Genomic DNA, 24,334 nt, shown 5'->3' on the forward strand with positions numbered 1-24,334 from the left:
CAGTTGAGCACAGTTTTAAATGTTCAGAGTTATGTGACCACTCTACTCCCTTCTAATTTATCCTGCTTCTGTGTTTTCAATATATAGAGAGTACTAAGTTATCTCTACCATAGAAAGAACTGTCTATCACCTTTTGGGGCAAAAATAAAGGCAGTTAATAACCATCTAAGTGGACTTAAGGCTCACTCAACAGGAGAGAAATCATGTCTGGTACTGGAAACCTAGCCAGATTCCCAGGGCTAGTGAGATCATGGACTTTAGAAAAAAATCTGCAGCCACTTTGCTAGGCCAGCATAATTCCATAGTACATTCTAAATCTCAATCTTACATCACAGATAAATGTAGTTATCTCTCCTCATCAAAAAAGCCTCTCTTTACAGCAAATGGAGACCATCACAGTAAACCACTGGACACAATACAGAGATAAGAGATCATGTGAAGGCTAGCCTGAACAGATACAGTTACATCACAGTCCTACATGTATGGCTCAGGGGATGTGTTAATGTACAAGAGGGAGATTTTCATAGGGTCCCACCCCTAGGAAAAAAAATTCACAAACAACTCCTGTTGAGAGAAGTAGAATTAGCTTCTCCAAGTGATTGATGAACTCCCCTCTTATTGTTTGTTCAATGTTTGGTGGAATCACGTACATACAAACAGCACTAACAGGACCAGTATTTATGCTTGTAACACACACACACACACACACACACACACACACACACACACTAATGATAATTAAAGAAAACAGAAGATATCAACTTAACTTGAGAGTGGGTGGGGACAGGGGACAGGTTTGAAGGAGGGCTGGGGAAGGCTGAAAGAAGGAAAGGGAGTAGAAAAATAATTTTATTTGAATTAAAAAAAAACATTTGTGTGACAAGGCAGGACATGTTGTCTGATACAGAGTGGCATGGTGAGAGGTGCGGTGTTGTGTACTTTGGGTTGTGACAACCTGTTGCTGAAACTTCACAGGTGACAGAAGATTTGACTGGAGATGGGTCCCCATCGAATCACTGTGCTCCAACGAGGCATTAAGCCCTCAGGAAGAGCCCAGGATGCTCACGTGCAATGGGAGGTAGCAGTAACTCTGTGCTTGCTATGTGCTACATGAGACACTTAACTGGGTCACCTCATTCCCTCCTTAGCTATCTGCAGAGATTACAGGCTGTACCACCACGCCTGGAGGAGGCGTTCCGAGGCAGTCAGGTCCAGCCCATCTCTGAAATAACTGGAGCCTGGAGCATTTAGTGAACTTGCTTGATGAACACAGCCCAATGTGCAAACCCAGAACTCAAGGTTCTGGGCCATTGGCCCAGAGCTGATGCTAACAGCACTGTCCTTCGGAACTTCTGTGGATCATTGGTGGCAGCTTCTTAAGCAAAGCCAAATGGCTCTGGATTTAGAATCACACCCCAGCTAATGACGGCAGTCGTGAAGGACTCAGACTTTGCTAGTCAATGTCCCATGCTTAGGAGAACTTGTCATTCCAACAGGAAAACGTACTGCAGGATTCATGCACATTAAAGTGGATTTCAAAAGCTCATAGGCTGAACACCTTCATGAGCTACCTCTACAGGAAGACAGCTTTGTTTTTAAACCGAGTTACTGTCAGTTTCACCACTCTGCCCTGGTACAGCAAATGCTTTTTTCCTAGAGTTTTCAGAATCTAACTCTCATGCTCTGCTAGTCATGAGACACTTGAAAAATTGACTTGGGGCTTTAAGCATTCCTCATTTTAAACATGACTTTGTGTTGGAATACAGGTTATAAAAGTAGAAATGGGTGAATGACATCTTGGGACAAATTTGCATGAACCTAGAATTCAGGATGCACAGTACTTGTTTTTTTGTTTTTTGTTTGTGTTTTTTTTTTTGGTTCTTTTTTTCGGAGCTGGGGACCGAACACACACACACACACACACACACACACACACACACACACACACACACACACACAAAAACTAAAGTTAGGAGGGAATGTCGCTTAGTGGCCAGGTACTTGCCTAACACATGGAAGGCTGTGGGCTCATCACGGTGCTTTAAAAAGAATATATTCATTATATAATATATAATTTATTCTATAAATACATATAAACATATGCTAAAGAATTTTTTAGCTATATAAATTATAAATTCATTTATATAAATAAAATTACATATAATTTTAAAATTATAACATTATAAGCATACATCATATAGTATATATGCATATAATTTATTCTAATATGTGGATAGAAAATGGAGTCTGGTCTAAACAAAGCCATACTAATCAAGGAAAATTGAGATGATTCATGCCCTCTACCAACAGCATCATTCATTTTACTCCTCTGAGCTATCTGGTACAGGCCAAGGTAAACTGCGTGTCTATGACAGGACAATAACTCAGCCATTGTTGTGGCCTGAGCTCAGAACTATTGATCCAAGTGGCTCTCAGTGCTCAGGAGATCCTCCTACTTTCTTTTATCTTGAGGAATGCTAGGGTGGTGAGTTACAAAAGCAGGCCTCCAAACACACATCCTTTCTCACAATAATGCAAAATTTCTACTTCAATCAGCTACACATTTCAAAGTAGTCACTGAAATGCTGCCTACTGATGTGAGCTACTTGGCAGTCAACAAGAATACAGTGCGATTTTAGGGATTTTAGGGACAGGGATGAAGGTGGCTGTTGTAACGAATGTGAGACCTGTAGTGGATCTCACAAAAGATGATTCTGGGTAGTAGAGGGAATCTGCAACAGCCATTTGAGGAGCAGAACCAATAGCAAAGACAGAGACAACAGTACATGGTGCCCAGGGAGGAATCTCGATTTAATAGGAGAGCCGGAGAAGTGGTGGGAACCGCGGCCAAGAGCAGAGGCCAGGAGCATGGGCTGGCCTGAGAACGGCAGTGCAGGTCAGGGACCCGAGATCGATTTAGAACCCAAATGCGATGCAACTGGACAATCCAAAAATAAATCACCTTCATGGGAGGGCTAAGAATCAGCGTTGGGTGTCTTGACAAATAAACTTGCGGGTTTTAATTCTTTTTCACATGACACACATAATTCTCTTTTGTGTATTGTGTGCCACGGTGTCTGTGTGGAGGACAGTGTTCGACCTTGGATGCTGTCCTTGTTTGAGGGAGGAGCTCTTCATTAAGCCACCGTGTACAGCTGAGCTAGCCGCCTCGTAAGTATCCCCGCTCCATTGCCCTGTGTCTGCCTCTCATCTTGCCACGGGAGCCCCGGATAGCAGGCGCTCATTGTACCGCACCTGGACTGGTGTGCGCGCCGAGGATTCGGCTCCACGTCTTCATACTTAACGGTAGTCACTCTCTTTACAGAGTCACCTCCCCAGCTCATTGTTTAAATGTACATGGAAGCACGTAAGCTGAAAAATGAAGTCCCCATCCCTACCTTCATCCCTCAGAAATAACAAACACACTGTCTGCATCATTAAAAACATCTTATTTGAGCGCAAGGCCCTGGGTTCGGTCCCCAGCTCCGAAAAAAAGAACCAAAAAAAAAAATATAGAAATCTGCCTTACATGTTCAGAAGTCCCTACCCCATGAAAAGGATGGTCTCCGATTTTTTTTAACTTTGTAATTATATTTATGTACAGAAAACTTAGTGTACATTTAACCCAGCTTAGTGGCGAGTTCTTTAGCCTTTGCCTTTTCCAGCTTGGCAATGCGAGCCACAGACTTAGGACCCAGGACGTTGCCTCCCCAGTGGTGACAGATCTCATCATATCTGTCATTATAATTGGTCCTAACAGCTTCCACCAGCTTAGTCAGAGCACCCTTGTCTTCCGAGTTCACCTGTGTGAAGGCAACAGTGGTGCACGTCTTCCTGTGGACCAGGCGCCCCAGCCTGGCCTTTCCCTTGATGATGCAGTAGGGCACCCCCATCTTTCGACAAAGGGCTGGCAGGAAAACCACCAGCTCTATGGGGTCTACATCATGGGCAATCACCACCAGCTGAGCCTTCTTGTTCTCCACCAAGGTGGTGACTGTTTTGATCCCTGGTGAGGACAGGTGGTTGGGACGTCCCCTTTGCCAGCAGCTTTCTTCTCAGCGCGGGCCAGCAGCCTCTGCTTCTTCTCCTGCTTTGTCTCTGGCCTGTACTTGTGGGCAAGCTTAAGCAGCTGAGTCACTGTTTGCCTGACCAGGGCCTGGGTGAGCTGGTTAATGGCAGGAGGTACTGTGAGCCGCTTATAGAGGATGGCTCTTTGCCGCTGCAGCCTGTAGCGGGGTCATTTGACGAAGCACATGAGATCTCTTTTGGGCTGGATGTCCTGCCCAATGCCGAAGTTCTTAGGCCTTTTCTCAAACAAAGGATTGACCACCTTTTTGGCCTCTTGTTTCTTGACCACAGTGGGGGCCGGGGCCACCTTCTTCCCCTTGGCCTTCTTTCCTTTGGGCATCTTACTCGGCTGGAGGAGAGAGCTGTCTCCAATTGTTGTAAGCACCTCTACTTCTATTGGACACTCACAAATGTTGACACTAGTTGTCCTACTGTGATGCGTAACAACTCAGTGAGCCTCTTTGGACATTCAGAAAGAACATCTGACTTTCTACTCTCCTACTCCACACGGCTTGTCAACGCCTCCTCTTTGCACTATAGTTGTATTTTAAAAGCACCTCCTCTTTCTGTTACACTTTGTACTTGAAGGAAAACAAAACAGCAAAAACTAGGATTCAACAAGGCTTTGAGAAAACAGCAGTTCAAGTAGATACAATGGACAGGTGCTGACTGCCCACCAGGGCTTGCTTTTCAGTACAAACTGGAGCTGGACTCAAGGGAGAGGATTCATTCTCAGACTAGAGAAAGAGCCAGCCCAGCCTTTCCCCCCCCCCAGGGGGGGGGGGCTGGGAACATGTGCCTGGTTAGAAACTGTCAAAAGAACTCTTTTTTTTGTCGTTGTTGCTTCGGTTTTTGAGGCAGAGTTTCTTTACATAGCTCAGGTTAGCCTCCGGCTCTCAATTCTCCACCTCAGCGCCTGGGATGATAAAACTACAGTCATGTGTCACCACTCCGGCTTGAGCTCAGTCTTGGGGGATGTGGAGGGTTTCTGGACCTTCTGGGTAAGTGGTGACTTTCTAAGGACAAAGTACTGACGCTTGTTCAGCACATGCATTCAGGTGACCCTCTGAATGTCAACATTTTACATCTCGACTTTGGGCACCAAACTCAGCCGTCTCTTCTGAGAAGTCTGAAGGGAGTCTGTCCTGTCTGAGCGCACACACAAAGGTTATAAACAAGCCAGTGTGTGTGTGAATGATTTCAGTGTCCTAGGTAAAACCATGAATGAGCGAGAACACACAAAGCAAACCATTGTTCCTTGTCCTGGGAGATCTCACAAAATGTAGGCAGAAAAACAAAGCCAAAGGGGTCCTGGAAAGGATCCAGTGAGCTGACATATTTGTCAGTAACGCAATACTGGTGTTGCATGCACATGGGATTTTCTTTAAAGTCCTTAAAAAATCTCAGGGGGCCATTATCTCCCGTGTCTGATATTACAAATCCTCTGTTCCTAACTCCTAACAATGGGCTTTGTCCCAGTCCCAGACTTAAACAGATTACAAACAAAATTCAGTTCCGTTTTAAATTTTTCTTATTTTATTTACAGTTAGCTCAACTTTTATCTGTTTATCAACACAGACCGATTTTTGACCGACATCCAAGGACACATATTACCGTAGTTTTATCACTGCAGGAGCAGAGGCAGGAAAATTAACAGCTGGGGGCTAACAGCCGGAGTGGAAAGGGGAAAGGCAAAAGGGGAAAGGCAGCTGATCCACTTTTTCTCTGAAAGGGTAAACACAGGCCCTAGTTGATGTGTATCTTTTTGTTGCCCTTTTTACCTTGGACTCACACAGGTTCTTCACAATGCACGTTTTTATCTCCCTGCAAGTTCGTAAGGTCAGTGTCCCCAAGTTTTGGAAAGAAAGAAAGAAAAGCAATCTGCTTGCTTCTTAACTGCCTGTCCTTGTTTGCCAAGAAACCCCAGGGCGACGTGAGGTTTAAAATGATACAGACATTTGTGGAAAGTTAACTTGAGTTTCTTCTCTGCAAGATGACCATATATCATTTATTCTTATAGATTTGTGTCATACTTAAGGCTGTTTCCTGGCTGGGAAGAAGAAAGACAGCTTTTTCTGGTACTTGCAGCAGACTTCTCTGTGCTGAGTACTTGGAGTCTGGGGATGGCAACCAGCAAAGGGTGGAAATGCCAAAGACTGTGAACAGTGTGACGTTATTTGTGCTGCCAGTGTTTGGATTTTTAACTTAAGTCATGCAGTAGTTTATCAAGAGGCATCAGGTATCTGCATGCGAGCTACTTACAGCCAAGTTTCTGGGTTGTTACAGCAAATTAAGTAGATAATATTTAGACCCATTTAAACAAAGGCAGAATAAGCAGACATAGCAGACCCTTTAATTGCCTCTCTCCCACCCTGTCCTTCTTCCCAGTAATAACAGTGCTCCCCCCACCTCGTCCACACCAAGAACTTTGAGCATAGGGCTACCTGGCTTAGGATCGCACACCAGTGATGGCTTCATTGTCAACTTGACCCAATCTAAGGACAGCTGGGAAGAGAATCTCCGAAGGGCTGTCTGGATCAGGCTGCCCTGGAGCGGTGACTGCCATAATTAAGTTGATTGGTGTGGGCAGGGCCAGCATCATTCCCTAAGCCCAGGGTCTTGGGCTGTCTGGAAGTAAGACACTGAGCTAAGCACAAGCAAACAAGGGAGCTGGTGTGCATCATTCGCTTCTCTCTCCTCTTCATTGTAGATAGTGTGAGTGTAGTGTGACTAACTTGGAAGTTCCTCTCTTCCCCACAACGATGGGCTTTAACCTGAAATTATACGACGAAGCAAACCCCTCTCTCCTCTGAGATGCAGGGCGGTTTATCACAGCAACAGAAATAAAGCTACAACAACTCAGCTTTCTCCGATCAGTGCATATGACTGGTGTGAACGCAAGTGGTGTGTGCTGCTTTTGAATGGAATCGTTAAAGAAGAGAGTGGCTGCTATTGTGGTCTTCAGTCTAGCTGCTAGGTCATGAGTGTGGCCCTGTGGAGCTAGCTATGACATCACAGTTAAAGTACCTCATGTGATGAGCAATCAGTCAGGAAGAGTATGGAGCCCTGGGTGACGTCATATGGCAGAGTTGCACACACACACACACACACACACACACACACACACATACACACACCATACACATCACATATATACACACCACATATATACACACACATACACCACACACATACACACACACCACATTTATACACACACAAATACACATACATACACCACACACATACATACACATACCACATATATACACACAAATATACGTACACACACCATACACATTACATATACACACACACAAGTACACATACACATACCACACATACACACACCATACACATCACATATATACTACCACATATATACACACACAAATACACATACATACACCACACACATATACACACATTTATACACACACAAATACACATACATACACCACACACATATACACACACATTTATACACACACAAATACACATACATACACCATACACATCACATATACAGACACACACAAGTACACATACACATACCAGACACACACATCACATATATATATACACACACCACACACATACACACACACATCCCACACCACACCACTCATCTGCACCTCTGGATTGAGAAATAAAAAAAGTTCTAGCTGCTTAGCCAATATCCTAGGAGATACAAGAATATATAAAAATAAAGACAATTGTAGTAAGTGCTCTGAAGGAAGCAAGCCAGGAGATAAGAGAAAGAACAAAGAGGTTATCGGCAGGGAGGGTGGATTACTTCAGAGAAGGAATCCTGTCTTGGGGCTGGAGAGATAGTGAACAGTTGTTGTTCTTGCACGGGTCCAGGGTTTCAGGCCCAGTATTCACATGGCTGCTCACAGCCAAGGTATCTGACACCCTCTTATGACCCCACAGACACCAGGCACATACATCTCATGGTACACAACACCCATGAAGACAAAACACTAATACATATGAAGTAAAATAAATAAATTAACAAATAAATAAATAAAAATTAAAGCCATTTCTTTTCTAAGGAGGTGACATTTAAGATGAGATCTAAGGGCTGGGTATGCTGGTGTATATCTTTAGTCTCAGTGCTGGGGGTGGAGAGGAGACAGGCTATCTGTGAGTTCAAGGCCAGTCTGGTCTCTACCCTGAACTCTGTCTGCAGCACAGGGGCTGGGCTGTGCTCCCCCAGACATTTTGTTTACCTGCCCCCTTTTCTACCTTTGGGCATCCTGGCTGCTGTGTCCTGGTTCCCCTGCCTCCCCTCTGCCTTCCTCTCCCCATGCTCCTCACATGGCTCACAGGGTCATATCCACCCTGGATTCTCCCAGATGTATCTGCCTCTGGTTGTTCTCTCCTTTTTATCTGCAACAAACTTTCTCCTCCAGCATACCTACGAGCATTCATACCCCTTCCCTTCTCTCCTCCCCTGCCCTCCTATCTTCTCCCCTCCTCTTCTCTCCCCTTCCCTCCCCTTCCCTTTCTTTATTTCTCCCCACTCATATATGACTTGGTTTTTCCCTACACATTCATTAGTAAAGGAAGGGAAGACCTCTCTTGGGTACCAGTGAGCATTCAATGAAAACATCACTAGCCAGAAAGCCTTTTAACGGGAGACCACACCCACCTGCTCTGCACTGCAATCTTCTCAGTGTTTCTTAGAACACAATTAGCAGATGCACGGTGAGAAGATGCTTTTTGCAGTGCTCTCTGGATGAAGTCGGGAGTGATGTGCAGTGAGCATTCCTGCCCGTATTAACAGGAAGATGAATATGAAGAAATTCATTACCAAGCCTCGTTAAAAATGGAATACATTTTTTAATGGATGCTACCTCTTGGCAATAAGTCATACGACCTCTAGTAATATGGAGTTGATTTTTAAAAAACCTGCTGGAATTCTCAAAGAGACACCCTTTCCCCCTGCAGGATCCTCCCATAAGGTTGTGGCTGAGCAGAAAGCTAGAATGCTGACACAGGTTCTCGTAAGAGCTGCTCACTCGGGAGACTTTGCTTAGCATTGACAGGGGAATGGAACAAAGACAAAAGGTTCACTTCTTGCTCCTTTTATTAGGCAAAGTCTGTGCATACCCTGGCAATGTCCAACCTAGGCACAAGGGTCTCTCAGCTGCCTCAAGGGACAAAGGTGCGGATATTCATTACATGGTCACTGAGAACCCATCTGTGGACCATAGCTTGGCACATACTTGGTAACTCCCAGGTGACTAAGGCAGTCAGTCCTTTGCCCTCCGAGCATTTACAGCACATGGGTAGCAGCTACTGGGAAGGAACATGAAGACGCAGGATGAGGAGGGCACTGTGGGAGCAGGAGGTAAGGAGGGGGCTTCTGGTTGTGGGACATGGAGTGGTTTCTCAGATCTGGGATTTCAACAGCAGCAGCACAAAGAAGCCCCATCTTCCCCAGACAGAGGGTAGGGTTTCAGCAAACCTGCGGGAAATCTATTGTCTTCAAAAGAAGTCTAGCTAAAGTATTTGACATTACAGGAAGGAACCCCACAAAATAACAGACCAAACCCCCACTATTTATGACTGAGTCCATTTTGTTTGGCAGTCTGGGCTTTGAGAAGTCATCTTTGTCAGTTCAGTATACACTTGGACTCTCCTCACTTCGATGGTTCAGAATTTAGCACATGCCGTGGAGAACCTTACTCGTATGGTAAGGTTTTGTGTGAATATGTATCTCTGAACTGTTTTTGTAACTTGGAGTCTCAATTAATTGAAATTAGGGTTGATCAGACCAATTTATTCTATGTAAAAACACAATTTTTCAGCCTGGCTTATTTCCTCGGAGATTTTCCACCTTTGAGTGTTTGAAAAAGAATATAGCAACTTTCCTTCCTCGATCGCTATTATCCAATACCAACCTGACCTGTATTTTTAATTACCTCCCTCATGGCTGTGATGGATGTGTGACAACCCGTATACACTCTCAACCCTCATCTGGCATCTTGGTCCATACTTACAAAGTGGTTGGGCAAGAGAACAGGGAACCACCTGTGGCTGTGAACGGGTGAAAAATAAGCCAGAGTTTCTGATAAGCCCTTGTCTGAACTTCCTGTAGGAAGCTCAGACACTGCTTTGTAAGGTGCCAAGCTGGCTCCTTACCTTCTACAAAACCAAAAACCCAAATGCGTCTGCGAGCACCACAGAGGTACGTGAATCATAAGCACGGAGAAAATGTCATGCCTAAATTAGGTCTTATCATCAAATAGTATTTATTAAACACCCACGTCCCATGTACACATGGCAGTGTGTGAGGGATGGTGGTGGCAGAATATGGAATCTTCAGCTGCAAAAATACTTCATAATAAAATACCAACCAGCTGCTGGAGGTCATAAAGATAGTCTTCACTGCAAATATACCCACCAGAAATTTACAGCAAGCCGCGTGATGGGGTAGCGTCTCCCATATGGTGAAGCCTCTGATGAAGTGCTTCATGTCTGGGTACCCTTGTCAGTAAATAAAAGGCTTATAGATAATTCCAGCTATGCGTCTTCTGGATATGATATGACTTTCCCAGAAGAAGTACTCATGTGTACTTCATGGCATTTTATACCATGCTTTTGAAAATTATGAGACAATTAGACACACCATTAGAAATAACATCTCCATGTACGTTACCAAAGTCCCATTTTATTTTAGAATCTCCATCGCACTATTAAATATTTACTGCTATTGCGTTTTATAATTACTTGTGAGGATATGTGCACTAAAAGAATTCATAAAAGCTGAACAAATTGTACGTTTGAAAACAATAGCACTGGAATCACTTTTTATAGCGAAAGGCTTAAAGTACACACAAGTGAAAACTAAAACTGTTCCCCACAACTGGTGCGCTGTCATCTACAGCACAGCAGAACAAAATCTGTTTGGCTCATGCCATGCATCTAACTTTCAAAAGATTAACTGTATGAATCAATCTTTTAGACAGATCCTGAGCTGTTTTTAAATCTGAATGAGTGTGACATTCTTCCTGAATTTTGGGCCCTTTAAGCTCATTTTACAAATGCATTTATTAGGTGTCGATTCCGTTGATCAGTGTATCTGCATATACATTCACCTGCTTTTAATGTGCTGGGTGCCTCGATGAGTGATGTGACAGTGACAGAGGGATTAGAAGGAAAGTAGCCAGATCTCGTCCTGTGTCATTAGAGTCTTTGGTTCTTTTACTGGTACAACCCATTAAGAGCATCTTGAACAATCAACTAAGGACCCCACTTGGCCATTTTAAAGAAGGAAACTTTGAATCTCAGAAAGAATGCGACTAGGTAACACAGAGGAGACCTCAGGCCACCCTCCTGTGATCTCTTTGTGAACACAAGCTGAATTTAAGGCCCAGCCTGTAAGTAGAGTGCTTTTCTATAGCGTTTACTTAGACAAGGGGCCTGATCTACCCCATTTTGTACAGCATCTGCTAGTGAGCAGCAAGCACAACTGTAAAACAGCAGAGCCACTGACTAGGTGATTTGTTGTATATTAATACCATGGCAACATTTTTAACCAAGGATGCCGTTCTTCACTTTAAAATATTCCATATCAGTCCTTGGTTGTATTACCAGCTCCTTAAGTGTTTATTTAAAGGAGCTTCTCACATAAGCATATCAGGAAAGGAAGTCCAAATCTACATATGTCTTCTTAGTTCAGAACTACGGCAGTTTCTATTTGATTGCAGAAAAAAAACAAACCTTGTTTTTTTGTTTTTTGTTTTTTTTTTTTTTGTTTTTTGTTTTTTGTTTTTTTTTTTTTTTTTTTTTTTTAGAAAACATTGCCTTGTCAAGCTTAAGAAAACAAAACCTAAAGCTACTTTCATACCATGTGGTCTCTGGCTATGGCTCCAGAGCAAGTGCCAGAATATTCCCTGAACGCTGCATGCCCTCCGCTTTTGGGAGCTAATTTCTAATAATCAAGCAGCACTCAAAAAGAGAGGGTTCCTTAAAGCCTGAGCAATGTTTGTTTACAGATAACAAATGCCCATGTGGAATTAAGTCTTCTACTCTGATGGTTTGTAGCTTGGTGGAGGAAGTGGCACTACTAGGAGGTATGGTCCTGTTGGAGTAGGTGTGTCACTGTGGATGTGGGCTTAAGACCCTCATCCTAGCTGCCTTCAAGTCAGTATTCTGCTAGCAACCTTCAGGTGAAGATGTAGAACTCTCAGCTCTGCCTGCACCATGCCTGCCTGGATGTTGCCATGCTCTACCTTGATGACAATGGACTGACCCTCTGAACCTGTAATCCAGCCCCAACTAAATGTTGTCTTTTATAAGACTTGCCTTGGTCATGGTGTCTGTCCACAGCAGTAAAACCCTAACTAAGACATCTACTATCACACAAACTCACTTTCCCAACAATTTGCACACACATTTTTCCATTGGTTGACAGTCTCTAGAAGATAGTAGTCCACCTAAGTTAGCAATTCCTGCTGCTTTGTCTCAGATCCAAGGAGGGTTGAGATGACAGAGTTCACAGCCTATAGAACACAACCACTTCTCAGTTCCTTAAGGGCTGCTTTCTCCTAGCTTCCCCTTCTTTGTTATACCCCACGTCCGACAGCCTCAGAAACTGTCTTACCCAAGAGGAGATGGAGAAAAAGATAAGAGACAAAGAAAGAGAGGCTTCATCCACCCTCTAGTATTCATTTCCAGAAAGAGGTATCTAGATGGACAATGGCTACAGCAACAGAATGACTTCAGATTATCTGGGTATTGTGTTCAGATCTGCCTTTCTTCCTCTCTCCTGTATGAATAAGGAGTTACTGGTATCCCTCTAGGACTACATGATTAACACAAGAGTGCATTGTGCTTACTAGAAAGCAACTTGTGCTTTCAAATCTTGGGACAGGCAGCCATACTGGTAAAGTTCTACTTACATAAGTTATGGATGCTCCAGATGCCAGAGTTGAAACCCAAAGCAACTGCTCAGTTAATAAAGACACGATGGGGGTCTGCTTTGCTATTGAAAAACAGAAGTGTGTTCCTTACGAAGCTGATTTTAAAAGCCTGTGGACTCCCCATCTCAAAACAAAAGTCTGTATCTCTCTTTAGACTGTGGGATGAATTCTGAATAAAGAGGTGCATAAGGTGGCCCCCAGACTATAAAACACTGCCGATGATTACAGTTGGCTCTGAAGAGCTGGTTTCTCACAACCTCTGCAGTGTCTGCTCTTGCCCTGCTGTTTTAGGCTGTTTTAGCTGTGTTGATGTGGGCAAAAATGAGAGTCCAAGTAATGAGGAAGATAATTCAAGCCGAAAAGTATGGCTGAGAAAGAAGCCATCTGGCCGCCTTACTCTACACAATTAATGCTGGTTTGTAATCGCCCAGTTCTATGTTGTCTTTTTGTTTCTCCCCAAAGGCCTCAGATGAAAACCTGTGATGTAATGAGATTCAAATCACGTCCACAGAGAACTTCCTATTCATATGTTCTCTCGATGCTCTCTCCTGAATAGACTATGGTCAAGCAGGATAAACCTGACCACAACCACGCACCGTCACAGTGTTGAGACCTGAGGAGCAGCATGGCAGTACCAGCCAAGACAAGTTCACAAAATGGCTTCAGACTTTTCCACAAGTGGAAGCCACCCCTGAAAGGTGTCCCTTGATAATCAAAGCATCATCTTTTTCTTAAGTATGGAAATGGCGAAGATTGCAATCAACTTCTTCATTGGTTAGAACTTATACCTCAGGGAGGAATTGCTGCAGTCACAAATAAAACCTCCTTTGAGTCAGCAGAGACAGCTGGCTGTCCACCTACCATGCTGTACACCTTCCCATATGCTGAGGTGTGTCAGAACATTGCAAAGCAAACATTTCTCTGCTGCCATTTTTCTTGCTTCCTCAGTTTTGACAAGGTCCATAAATAAAATAGGACCTTCCTGTCTTCTGGAGGGGGTGGGGGACAGCAACTTCTTCTATGGTCTCATTTCCTCTTGCACAGAAGATGCTGAGCCAAGCTATCTATTTATTGGGTTATAGCCTCTACATTAGAAGCCATCCTACGACCATTATTGATAGACTGTATTTAGTGAGTGAACGTTTAATATGAGTTTGTGTGCACCCCACTTAGGAAGACTAACATGTCAACACCATCATATGGATTCTTCAGGATGGGAGCCTCAGTAATGGAATTTGGTCCTAATTTGCAGGAGCATGTAGACCCTTTCTAGTAATCTCCTCTGAAAGCATGCAAGATCTTGGAGGAAAAAAGAAATGGCAGGCCTGTGACCCACTGTTTGCTCTTGGCTTAAAGGCATGCTCTAAGATTTTTGGGACACTGTGTTTGTTTTACCCAGTGTGCTGGTTTGTTTTTGTTGCTGTTGCTTGTCAGCTTGACATAAGGTGGAGTCATCTGGAAAGAGGAAGCCTGAGTTTCAGAACTGTCTCCATCAGCCTGGGCTATGGGCAAGTCTGTGGGGGCATGTATATGTTTGATAACTGATGTGAGTGAGTGGTGTCATCCCAGGGCAGATGGTCCTTGGTTATATAAGAAATGACTCAAGTAGCCACAGAGAGCAAGCCAGTCAGCAGGGTTCCTCCATGGTCTCTGCTTTAGTTCCTGCCGACAGGTTCCTGCCTTGAGCTCCTCCTGCCCTGATTTCCCTTCATGCAAACTGTAAGTTGAATGCTGAAATAAATCTCTTCTCCCCAAGTTACTTCTGGTCATAATGTTTATCACTGCAATGGAAGGCAATCCAGGATAACCGTCCTTCACACTGATCTAGACATCCCCACAGAACTTGCCTGCTCTCATAGCCAGGGGTACTCACAAATGGGAACTAGAAGACATTGTACTTGCTATAACCATAACGCCATGACCACATGTTATTTTAACAGTATCTCTGTTGAAGTTCATGCCACCCTCTGGCTTTGTAGTCTAATTGCTATAGCAACTGGTACAGACTTTTGGTCATCTCTTCCCTTTGGTCTTTACCAGGGTGTCACTCTTCGAAGCCATCTCATTGTGGAACAAAAATTGAAGTCTCCTTTCAGATGAAAAAAGTTTCAGCAGTGGGCTCTGGTTCAATGGTTCTTTGTTCCCATAAAGGAGGGCACAGAGGACTAGACTGATGTCTTTCCTGGGGGAAGGGAGTGAACGATGAAGGGCCTGACACATTCTCTTTAGTAAAATGCCATTGCTTCCCCTTCCCTCTGTGCAGCTCTTTCTCTGTAATTCTAAGATAGAGGCAGGCAAGACAAGGAAAGCCAACACTTTGCATCTTTCCTTTGCAGGCAGGCAGCCTCTGCTTGTCTCTCCTGCTCCCTGCTGCTCCTTGTCTGATCTCTGACCCCAAGCACTGGCTTTCCTTCAGGTTCTTGAAATGCTGGCTTCTGATGGATTTTTGCTCACTCAATCCCCTGTGGGGAAAATATGACTTTAATCCTTTTACATAAGGGAGTTTTCCCAACCTCCATTGCCTCCAGAGAGGTTCTGACTTCTCTGATCTTGCCCCTAGAGGCTGTGCTTTAAAGTGACCACAGTCACCATTTTATGTTTCTGTGGTTATTTGTGTTTTTCTTTAGGTAGACTATGTGCTGACATCTCAGAGAGTCATGTCTGGTTGTGCTCACCATGGTATTGTCAGTTCTGTGTTGAATCAATAAATAACATTGGTTAATTTCCAGAAAGTCCCTTGCTACGTTTTTTGAAGCTCAGTTTCTTTAAAATGTGGCACTACGTGTTGTGGTGTGATAAGTGATTTGTCTAGGTTATGGAGTGGTTAACTTTAACTGTATTTGTTAACATGGAGGGCATTAGAGGAGCACACCTCTGGAGAAGAACACAGGCTGAGTGCCAGCATTCCTTCAAGATGTGACCATATGTGAGGGAGTAGCCTCAGGTTCCTGCCTCCACAGGTGACAGCTACTCCCACTGTCATGTAAGGATTTCAGTTGTGACACGCCAGACCTTCAAACCAAGAAACAAAGTAAGCCCTTCCACCTAAGTTGCTTCCATCAGAGTGGGCAGTAAGTAAAGCACAGTAAGAGATAGCACCCGAGAGCACATTTGTCATACATTCCTCTAATATTTAGGGAGCATAGAGCATGCTTTGCTCTGTGTAAGACATAAGAATAAAACTGCAAATAAGGCACTGTGCTTTCAGGGACATCTGGTCGACCCAAGTGGAGAGGTGTACAAACAAATCCATTAAGCAGACTATTGAACAGTTTGGGATGTCTGTCCAGTACATAGCAGACAAATGGAGAAGGCAGGCATCTTTATTGAAGGGCAAGGAATCCTGATAATAAGCACAAACCCCTCAGTGATGAAGCCATCAAAGGGACCTGTCAAGGGAAGGTGCAAAGGACAGGGAACGAGGCTCCTGTCACACAGCACACAGCTCAGAGGTATGAGATCAGAGGTAAGGAGGTGGGGAAGAAGTGGGCTTGGTCAGAGGGAGAGGACTCCATGCATCACAGAAGGAACACGGATAATGTGGGACTCACTGAAGGGACTTAAGCAAAGAAAAGGTTCTGATCAGATTTCAGAGCGGTTACTCTTGGAAGTAGGAGGTAATAGGCAGATTGGGGACCATCTACAAGATTGACTGATAGAAAGAGCAGCAGGTACAGCAGTGGAGACAGAGGAGCAACAATGAGAACCAGGAGGAGGACATCTATGCTGCGGATAGAGAGAAGGGGAGCCAGACATTGCTAGGGGAAGAGAGATGGATGGATTTCACAGCGATTAGGTGAGAAAGCAGACAGTGGCGAAGATTCTGGGAGACCTCCAAGGTTTTGGTATAGCCAGTTAGGAAGATGGCAACACATCCTGCTCTCACACAAAGGGGAGAGTTTTGAGATGACAAAAAATAAATTTCCCCGGGACCCATATTGTTCTGAGTGCTTGAGAATCCTACCAGAGTTGCCCACTGGGCTGGCCAAGTGTTGGTAGGTGGGGTTACAGCTGTGAATCAGGTCAAGAGGAGACACTGCAGAGAGGATGGAGGAACTCCCCAGGAACCAAACCTACATTTTTGGTAAACACATTTTAGACTCAGAAGCTAAAGCCAACCAAGGAGACAGTTTCCCACTATTTTTCTTCTAAGTAATAAGGCATGGAAAGCAGTGCCTACCAGGAAAAGAAAATCTTTCTACTCCCAGTAAATTGCATTGTCATGGCATTTTGCACATGTACCATAAGCAGGCAGTCCAGTGATAATGAGAATTCACCCAACCTCCTATGAGAACTGGCTTCAACTCCAGGTATAGGCGCTTAAATTGCCTGTAGGTTGCTAAGTTTTTCAACAATTGCTCAAGACTTTCTCCATTGCCTTTCTTCCTCCACTGGCCTCCTTCTGTAGTATCGAAGGAGAACATTAAGGTGAAGATGCTAAATGATTTGGCAAGGATGACATCATAAATCAGTAGCAGGGAAGACTCGTCAAGTTGCCTCTCCTACTCTTAAGCTCCTCTGAGACTTAAAAAGAAACACCCAGCTATAACTCTGTACTAATTGGTATTTCCTGTCCATTCTGGGCCTTGATCCTTCATTCAATACTCTATGGCAGGCACTGTGTGGGCCCTAAGGATGAAAGATGAAACACATGATCCTTGTGCTTGAAGTGGTGGGAGGCTGGACTAGCAGCCAATTAAGAGACACTCTTAGTGCCATGAATGAAATGCTATGGCTACCACCAATGACAGAGAAGGATGCTAAACTCTACCCCAAAGTCTGGAAAGGAGGCTTGAGACCAACAGGGTTTGTGCCAAAGTCTAGTTTTGTCTTAACATGCAAATCCATAAAGGCAAAGAAATTCAGATTAGTAAAAACGTATGTGGTTAATGTTCACAAGGACAACTTGTTATTTAAAGGCAACTCCGTTTCAGTTCAGTTCTTCTCATTGCTTTTCACAAACAAAGGGCTGAGAAAGCTGCAGGTTGCAAATTAATAGGATGCAAGGGATAGGGACATGGAGCCTCTTATACTCAGGTTGCACCTCCCCTCGCTCATGCAGCACCATTACCAGATGCTGCACCAGGACTTGACAGCGTCATGGAAGGTATTTATGATATAGGCTTAATTAGCATATAATAATGCATACCACAAACATTCCATTGCTGTTCTGACTCTCCCAGAACTTGAAGTCTATACAGAGTCTGCAACTGAGGCAACAGTGTCTGGACCGGGTCTCATAAATTATGGGTTAGGAGCTAGGACTCTGATCTTTCTGAGGTCAAACCCCATGGCCCTGACTTGGTCTATTTTGGTTTGCTCTAAAAGAGTACTACAGCTGGCCATGGTGGTACGGACCTTAAATTCCATCATTTTGGAGGCTGAGATGTGAGGAACATGGGTTTAAGGTCAGAGTCTCAGAGACCCAATCTTGGGGGGGGGGGCAAACTCATGAGGAAATACCTCCATCCTGGGGGCAAGGAGTGTAAACTGAAGGGCTCTACATGGTGAGAGTCTTCTAGCTGCCTTAATCATCAGAGAGCAAAGGAGAGGGGATGTGCAAGTTCAGGTCTCTCTTTGTGAAACCATTAATCCCAACACGGGCAAGCATGGTCATGACCACATCTAACCCTGATTTCCCCTGAAAGGCGTCATCTTCAAACATCATCAACATATAAATTTGGGGACTATGTCCCCAGCACAGGAACTTAGGTGCATATACTTGAAGCAACCCAGTCTCCCCTCACTTAGCTGCCTCCATTCTACCTGTTCATCCGACAAAGATCAGAGCAGACTTGAACTATGTTCATACCCTGTTGCTGGAGGCAACACCTACAGGACTCACTAGACCTGGACATACCAAGCTGGAGCATACACAGAGCTGTCTGTCATTCCTATGAGCTAGCATCTTTGGCACAGGAAGGTACTCCGTAGGCTACCCAAGGAGAAAGGAAACACCAGGCCAGCTATAAACCCTTTGAACCACAATGGTGTCCTGCCTGCAAGTTAGGCTAAGGCAATGGTAGCACAAGGTTTATGAGAATAACCAACTTGGATTCTTCCAGCAACACTGATTTCAGTTCTTCCTTCTTAAGTCTCATTTTTCCATCATGTGAGTTAATTTTAGTGCCTAATCACAGAAGCTCATTGCTAACACCCATAAGACAAATTATAACAAAAGCGAAACCCTTCAGATCTGGATGCCAAGATAAATGTTGTCATCTGGTATTCTGTCTCTACCTAAATACATTTGTTTCTTTCCCATCTGTTTGGAAACTTATTTAAGCAAATTAACATTTCTCTCAAAATTAATCTGGCTTGCATATCAAATGGAAAATATTTTTATTTGAAGAAACCTACTTTTCCTTGTCACTTACCTTCCCTTATACCTCTGCTCAGACCACTGTTATGCCCAGTACCCAGAGAAACATATATTTATTTGCAAGTTTTTTTAAGTTAATTTTATAAAAAACAAACAAACAAACAAACAAACAAATAAAAAAAAACCCGAGGCTCAGAAGGCAGCGTTAACTTGCTTAAAGTCGTGAAGTTAGTGCCGCTGTAATGTGACTGGAATTTCATTCCTCAGAGGCAGGGCAGACTCCACTTACCCCTTTCGTTCACCCATAAAGGTCAAAACAATATTGCTATTTGGCTCTGGCCCCAGGATTAGAGTCATTGGTGGTCTTTTTTACTAAATGATATCTCAGGGTAATTTGAGAACCCCAGTACTCCCTGGGTATGGGAAATACTCGATAGGCCGTCCATGAACACAGATTATTTCTTTCTAAAAGTCTCTTTACACTTCATCTTTCTGGTCAGGAAGAACAGAGACTCCCCTTGATGCCCTCTGATCAGTAAGCAAGATGGTATAGCCAATAGTTCCCTACCTTGCCACTTAGAACGCAGACTCCTAGCGCTTAGGGACTTCAGAAAGTGTGTGAAAACTTCAAAGCCAGCCTGAGCTGACTAGAGAATTCTAAGCCAGTCTGAGCTATGAGATTCTGTGTTTTTGAAAAGTTGAAAGAAAAGCCCATCATCAGAGGCTAACATGCCATGAGGAACCACAGGCAGCACAAGACGGAAAAAGTCAGCACCTGGTAAGGGATCTCCTCCTCCATTAGTCTAAGCTAATCCAGTTGGAATCCTGTCCCAAGCAGAAGGTCAGGGAAAATGGAGAGGGCTGGTCCCTACCACACCTCGTGCCATGACTATTGTTATTCCTATTATACATTGCCAGCTACCATACATAAGGAAAATGATAGTGAAAATTAAAATACTTCAGATCTGGATGGCCCAGCAACTTTTGTTGTTTGATGCAAGGCAGTTTTGTATCCTGGGAAGATAGAAAAGGATACAAAAGAATAAATCTTACTTGCTACTCTGTAACTTTGGGAGCATTCTTTGAGAGACATAGGACCAGAATGACTGGCTTTGGGAAGGTATTCTGTGGGTTTAGGATGGGGGGCAGGTGGGTGGGGTCAGGAATAGTTAATGAGAAAACATGAGTGTGCAGAGGGGAGGAGAGGATGGAGGGGGAAAAACCAAAAGACTAAAGCTCACAATGTATGGAAAATTTGCCTTTAATTTCTGCCCAGAGTCTGAATATGTAAAACGTACATCAGCGTGAATTCTCCTTTTATGAGAATTTATAAAACTCATGAGAGGGTTTCCTGAGAGGAACAAAAGGAAGGGATGGGGAGACTTGCCTGGAGCTGCATTGTAGCTGTGAGAGTTGCCCTGTCAGAATAGCAATAAGATGATCAACACTGAAAATCACCTTTGAAGTACTGAAAATAGCCTGGGTATTGACTACAAAAGCAGGCGATTAGAAATTCTTTAGGAAAAGTAAGGACAGGGCAGGGCAGCGCTTAGGGGAGCCTTGGCTGCCTGTGTCTCACTGAGGACAGTTACTTCAGGTAGCCCTCTGCTAACAAGAGAGTTCTGCCCCCACCCCACAAAGTAAACCAACCAACCAACAAACAAAATGTGTCTGGGAACCCAAAAAACATACCCCATCAAGAAAAATCAGTTACAGATGATGAGCTCTCCTTGGCCTACTGTTATGGCTTTGCTATTGGCTTGCATGTTTCAGCAGTTGATCCTGAGATGCTGGTGCTGTGTGGAAGGTTGTAGAACTTTGGGGAGCATGGGCTAGTTACTTAGTGCGTTTCCGTGTGTGGGCCTCGAAAGTGAATATCCATGTATGGTTCTAACTAGAGCTCTCTGCTTCCTAAGACAATGCAAAGTGTGGAGCCCCAGTCCAAAGCTCTTGCCCACACGGACTGACCCACTCCCATAACTAGGAGCGCCCTGATTGGTGGACTGACACTCGCTGAAAGAGTGAGTCAGAATAAACCCATCTTCCCTTAAGTCAGGTACTTGACCTCAGTAACGTAAAGGACTCAGCACGCGGGGCGTTGGGCTTTCCTGGGAAGGTGTTGGGAGCTTGGGTCAAAGCTGCAGAGGCTCCACAGCTGGTGCTGGGGGTCTGGAGTCAGAGCCTTCCACCTACTCAGAGGTCCTGGGCAAGAAACCACAGCCCTGTAGTCCTCAGTTTGCTCTTTGATCTGGTTTGTAATGGTTGTGTATGTAGCACCAGTGTCATAGGTCCATAGGGGGAATAATGAAGACTGTGGGCATTAGGTAGTCAGCATAGCTTCCCCTGACCCATGGGCCAGCACTTGGCAGATACATTAACTACTACTGGGCAGCTTTGCCCGTCAGGGTGAGTCCAGGACTAAAGAAAAGGCCATGGGAGTGGTATACTTGTCCTCTCCCAATTGGGGGGAAGTAGATGGAGACTTTGTGGGGAAAGTAGACAGAACTGCAGTTTGGGGAGGTGAGGAAGGGGACAGTGGCAGGCCTGTGAGCCTGAAGTTCCATGTAGACTGAGAGATTTGTTGATCCCTGCACATACACAAGATAAAAAGGCCTCTACACGCACACTGAATTAGCGTCCGTCATGCTACTGTGGGCACAGTGCAAGATGGGGCAAATTAAGGCAAGAAAGGTTTGTTTGGGCCATTATTTTAGAAGACCCCAGTGAATTATGAGATGGAAGGCATAGTAGTGTTCTTGGGAGTGGGGGTTTTCAACAAGGGACTTGCTCACGTAGTGGCAGACCAGGAAGCAGAGAGTGTCCAGAACTAAAAACCATGTTAATACTTTCCCTTCTCCTACAGCCCTAACTCTGCCTACTAGGCCAGACCTCAAGTGTTCCTCAGCCTTGCAAAATATTTCCACCCATTAAAGATCAAGTGTCCAGACACCGGCGGATCCCGGACCGCAGCAGCTCTCTGCTCCCAAACCCCGTGGGAGAGAGACCTCACCGCCTGATCAGGTGGGCACTCCTGAGGCTGCAGAGCGGAGGAGACCACCAACACTGCCCACCCCTGCCCACATCCCTGGCCCAAGAGGCAACTGTATAAGGCCTCTGGGTTCCCATAGGGGAGGGCCCGGGAGCGGCAGGACCCCTGCGTCTGAGACACTGCCGGAACCTGAAGGAAACAGACCGGATAAACAGTTCTCTGCAACCAAATCCCGTGGGAGGGAGAGCTGAACCTTCAGACAGGCGGACACGCCTGGGAAACCAGAAGAGACTGCACTCTGTGCACATCCAGGTGCCAGAGGAAAACACCAAACGTCATCTGAAACCCTGGTGCACGGAGGCTCCCGGAAGGAGCGGCACAGATTTTCCCGGTTGCTGCCACAGCGGAGAGGACTTAGGCAGTACCCCACAAGCAAACTTGAGCCTTGGAACCACAGGTAGGACCAACTTTTCCCCTGCAAGAAACCTGCCTGGTGAACTCAAGACACAGGCCCACAGGAACAGCTGAAGACCTGTAGAGAGGAAAAACTACACGCCCAAAAGCAGAACACTCTGTCCCCATAACTGGCTGAAAGAAAACAGGAAAACAGGTCTACAGCACTCCTGACACACAGGTTATAGGACAGTCTAGCCACTGTCAGAAATAGCAGAACAAAGTAACACTAGAGATAATCTGATGGCGAGAGGCAAGCGCAGGAACCCAAGCAACAGAAACCAAGACTACATGGCATCATCGGAGCCCAATTCTCCCACCAAAGCAAACACGGAATATCCAAACACACCAGAAAAGCAAGACCTAGTTTCAAAATCATATTTGATCATGATGCTGGAGGACTTCAAGAAAGACATAAAGAACTCCCTTAGAGAACAAGTAGAAGCCTACAGAGAGGAATCGCAAAAATCCCTGAAAGAATTCCAGGAAAACACAATCAAACAGTTGAAGGAATTAAAAATGGAAATAGAAGCAATCAAGAAAGAACACATGGAAACAACCATGGACATAGAAAATCAAAAGAAAAGACAAGGAGCTGTAGATACAAGCTTCACCAACAGAATTCAAGAGATGGAAGAGAGAATCTCGGGAGCAGAAGATTCCATAGAAATCATTGACTCAACTGTCAAAGATAATGTAAAGCGGAAAAAGCTACTGGTCCAAAACATACAGGAAATCCAGGACTCAATGAGAAGATCAAACCTAAGGATAATAGGTATAGAAGAGAGTGAAGACTCCCAGCTCAAAGGACCAGTAAATATCTTCAACAAAATCATAGAAGAAAACTTCCCTAACCTAAAAAAAGAGATACCCATAGGCATACAAGAAGCCTACAGAACTCCAAATAGATTGGACCAGAAAAGAAACACCTCCCGTCACATAATTGTCAAAACACCAAACGCACAAAATAAAGAAAGAATATTAAAAGCAGTAAGGGAAAAAGGTCAAGTAACATATAAAGGCAGACCTATCAGAATCACACCAGACTTTTCGCCAGAAACTATGAAGGCCAGAAGATCCTGGACAGATGTCATACAGACCCTAAGAGAACACAAATGCCAGCCCAGGTTACTGTATCCTGCAAAACTCTCAATTAACATAGATGGAGAAACCAAGATATTCCATGACAAAACCAAATTTACACAATATCTTTCTACAAGTCCAGCACTACAAAGGATAATAAAGGGTAAAGCCCAACATAAGGAGGCAAGCTATACCCTAGAAGCAAGAAACTAATCATCTTGGCAACAAAACAAAGAGAATGAAAGCACACAAACATAACCTCACTTCCAAATATGAATATAACGGGAAGCAATAATCACTATTCCTTAATATCTCTCAATATCAATGGCCTCAACTCCCCAATAAAAAGACATAGATTAACAAACTGGATACGCAACGAGGACCCTGCATTCTGCTGCCTACAGGAAACACACCTCAGAGACAAAGACAGACATTACCTCAGAGTGAAAGGCTGGAAAACAATTTTCCAAGCAAATGGTCAGAAGA

At 44.4% G+C, this 24,334-nt stretch overlaps 1 protein-coding gene and 1 pseudogene across 1 annotated transcript in view; both read right to left on the reverse strand.

Moving 5' to 3' along the window:
* The window catches only part of LOC134479219 (large ribosomal subunit protein eL8-like), a 40,334-nt pseudogene extending 16,788 nt beyond the window's left edge, over positions 1 to 23,546 (reverse strand).
* The window catches only part of Rtn1 (reticulon 1), a 220,204-nt gene that overhangs the window by 126,729 nt on the left and 69,141 nt on the right, over positions 1 to 24,334 (reverse strand). The gene's annotated exons all lie outside the window — the stretch shown is intronic.

Source organism: Rattus norvegicus, chromosome 6 (genome assembly GCF_036323735.1).
Source record: "Rattus norvegicus strain BN/NHsdMcwi chromosome 6, GRCr8, whole genome shotgun sequence".
NCBI lineage: Eukaryota > Metazoa > Chordata > Mammalia > Rodentia > Muridae > Rattus > Rattus norvegicus.